The sequence below is a fragment of the Fundulus heteroclitus genome, chromosome 4 (assembly GCF_011125445.2).
Source record: "Fundulus heteroclitus isolate FHET01 chromosome 4, MU-UCD_Fhet_4.1, whole genome shotgun sequence".
In the NCBI taxonomy this organism is placed as follows: domain Eukaryota; kingdom Metazoa; phylum Chordata; class Actinopteri; order Cyprinodontiformes; family Fundulidae; genus Fundulus; species Fundulus heteroclitus.
In genome coordinates, this window is record NC_046364.1 from 35,574,927 (window position 1) to 35,575,153 (window position 227).

A 227-nucleotide genomic window follows, 5' to 3' on the forward strand; every position below is an offset into this window, starting at 1 on the left:
TCCTACCTTTCAGAACCCAGCCCAAAAGGTTGATCAGCGATTCTGTGGGAAGGCTAAGTTGTTGCTGAAAGTCCAAAACATTCAGGTTTGAAATGTCCTTCTGATATGAGGCACGTCCTGTTTAGTCGGTAAACTTCGAACATGATGGTTTTAGATAATGAGGGAGTTGGACTTTATAAACCTGGACAGGTTGAATATTTTTTTATGCACCGTTGTAAATTATGTGG